Consider the following 3154-nt stretch of genomic DNA (forward strand, 5'->3'; position numbering starts at 1 on the left):
GAAGTGGTGCTGTGGCTCAAGTGGTAGAGCACTAGCCTTGAGCTGAAGAGCTGAGGGACAGTGCCCAGGCCCAGAGTTCAGGCCCCATGACCAGACCCCAAAAATAAAATAAAATAAATGTAGACTGTACTAACGCATTTGCTTAATACAAACATCATGCTGTTTTTTTCATGAATATAGCCAAAAATTGTCCATTTAAAAGTCAACTTACTATTATATGCAAAATCAAGGCACTAGTTAGGTGACAAGGATGACAATAGGTTCCTTTGTTCCAAGTAACTCATAACCTAATTCGTTTCCACAAATTCTTTGACATGGGAGGTAATTTGTATTACCAAGAAGAAAGTGAGAACATAAAATTAACTATAGAGACTGTGTTATACAATAAGATTACGTAATATACTAAACTAAAATGGTTGGGGACTGGTGGCTCACACCTGTAATCGCAGGCACTCAGGAGGCTGAGATCTAAGGATTGTGATTCAAAGTCAGCTTGGGGAGAAAAGACCCTGAGATTCTTATCTCCATTAACCAGCAAAAAGCTGGAAGTAGAACTGTGTCTCAAGTGGTAGAGTACTAGCCTTGAATAAAAAAGCTCAGGGACAGTACCCAGGCCTTGGGTTCAAGCCCTTTTCATCAGTACAAAAACAAAAAGCTGAAAAAATAAAAAAGAAGAACCTCAGCCTATACTGTAAATTATCTGTGAATTAAGACTGAATGTGCCTGTTTTATGGGCTTTAGTTCTAACCACAAAACATGAAGCAATTACTGTAAGCTAATGTTCTAAATATGCTATATGCGTGGAACCATTTATAGGTGTTATTCTCCTCATATTATAGGTGAGGAACCTGAAGCCTCAAAAGTGAACTGACCAGCTGTGATAACACAGCTGGCAAATGGGAACTCAAATCCAAATAGCCTGGTAGCAGACTCTTAATCATTAAACTCTATGTGGGACTGCTCAGTTGAAAGGAAAACAAATTTTGATATTTCAGAATACTGTGTAAAAGTTACAATTTATACACATATAAATGCTGTTGAATTAATTTGTATAATTAGCTATGCTACTTTACTATATAATTACAGAAGTCACAAAAATGTATGTTTAACAAATTGTCTCTTACATACTGCTACTTTATATAAACATATATATTATATGCATATATGTAAACATTTACATATATTTTATGTTTACATACATATGCCTATATAGTTATAAACTGGCAACTTTAGTGATTGCACAGAATATTTCTAAGAGCATTTAATATTTACCTAAAAGCTGTCTTTAACATATAAACATAAGAAGGACTTAACTAGATGGATTACTACAGGTTGTGTAAGATTATAAATGAGGCTGGGCGCTGGTGTCTCACGCCTATAATTCTAGCTACTCAGGAGACAGATCTGAGGATTGTGGTTCAAAGCCAGTCCAGGCAGGAAAGTTCTGTGAGAATCTTATTTCCAATTAACTATCAGAAAACAGAAAGTGGTGCTGTGGCTCAAAGTGGTAGAGTGCTAGTCTTGAGCAAAAGAGCGCATATACTATGGAATTCTATGCCTCCATCAGAAAGAATGGCATTACCCCATTTGTTAGGAAATGGAAAGACTTGGAAAAAATTATATTAAGTGAAGTAAGCCAGGCCTAAAGAAACATAGGTCCCATGGTTTCCCTTATTTGCAATAACTAGTATATGTCTGAGACTAGCAGAAAAGGTCAGATGTTAAGCGAAATGAACCCCAAGATAAGGACACAAGTGGTTTTTTCTTTCTTGCTATTGTTTCTAACATATTTATAAGGTACCACATGATGTTTTTGTTGCTTTGTATGTCCTTCCCCTCTGGTATAACCTCTGTTTTCACTGTATTTGATGTTGGTATAATTTGGGGAAGGGAAGGGAAAAAAATTGTTTAAATAGGGATACAGGTGGACCCATTGCAACAATGAGATGTACAAGACATTATGTCGAAAAACGAACTTTACAACTTTGGTGGGCGGGAGGGAAGGAATGGGAAGGGGAAACAAAGGAGGAGGCAACAATGCTTGATAAGAAATGTACTCATTACCTTGCTCATGTAATTGTAACCCCTCTGTATAGTATTTTCATAATAAAAAAACTTATTAAAAAAAAAAAGAGCTCAGGGACAGGGCCCGAGTTCAAGCTCCATGACTGGCCCAAAATAAATAAGTAAATAAATAAAATAATAAATAAATTATATATATATATTTACATATATAAAAAAGAAAAAAATAGAGATGTTGTATGGAAAACAAAAAGTACATGTTATCCCCTGACTATCTTACAAGGGTTTACCCCTCCTCTTTTGACAGAATCATTTAGTCCATTTTAAAACCTTAACATAACATACAATCTTCCCAATTCTTCCTTAATCACATCAAGTTCTTGGTTTATTTTTCCTTTCCAAGTTAATTATATTTTGAGAGTGTATTCTGCATTTCTCATTTAGGTATCTGAGGTCTGGAGTCACAACTGTTCTTTGTATTTTCTTCTAGACCCACAAGGTAACAGCTTCTGGCTTTTTCATAATCATAATATAGGATCTGCATAATTCTGAGTATTGGCTTGTTGAGAAAACCAAGCAGCAACTAATCTTGTGAAGCCCAGACTCTTCAGTGATCATAGCCCATAAAATACTAAGAACTCCTAAGGAGAAAAATCCACACTGATATTTTATTTCCTAAAACTAATTCCATCACCTCCCATCCAGATATGGTGGTGAAAAAAGTCTCAAATCAGGAGTAGTCTACGAAATGATGTTCTCTTTTTCTAGCTTTTTCCAATGTAAGAATCCAAACATATATATCTTACGCGTGCTTTTAAAGAACGTATTTTTCCCCTGGATATACTGCCACCATCACCAACTACTCTGCAAGATAAAAAATAAGAAAAGGTCATTAAGATCTATTATAAATCTCTAATATTCAGGGTATACATGTTAACTTACATTTACATATTAAAGGTGGTTACAGGTTAGATGTGATAGGTCATTCCTAACTTCTTCCTTGTCTCTGTCTTAAAAAGCTGATTTGTTGTTAGGCTGACCGTGCATTCTGACTTTAGCCAATGAGATAAGGGGAGAAAGGCTTTTCTGATAAAAAGGACCAGATGCAAAATTGGTGTTAACCTTTTTCTTC

At 35.4% G+C, this 3154-nt stretch overlaps 1 pseudogene across 1 annotated transcript in view; it reads right to left on the reverse strand.

The window, feature by feature from the left end:
- LOC106001972 overlaps positions 1-2886 on the reverse strand; it is a 14091-nt pseudogene extending 11205 nt beyond the window's left edge. Inside the window, exon 1 of the transcript XR_001175876.1 lies at positions 2829-2886. The product of XR_001175876.1 is annotated as a tubulin epsilon chain-like (transcript). The remainder of the gene's footprint in view (positions 1-2828) is intronic.
- Positions 2887-3154: the final 268 nt, after the last annotated feature.

This window comes from Dipodomys ordii, unplaced genomic scaffold (assembly GCF_000151885.1).
Source record: "Dipodomys ordii isolate 6190 unplaced genomic scaffold, Dord_2.0 Scaffold1445, whole genome shotgun sequence".
NCBI lineage: Eukaryota > Metazoa > Chordata > Mammalia > Rodentia > Heteromyidae > Dipodomys > Dipodomys ordii.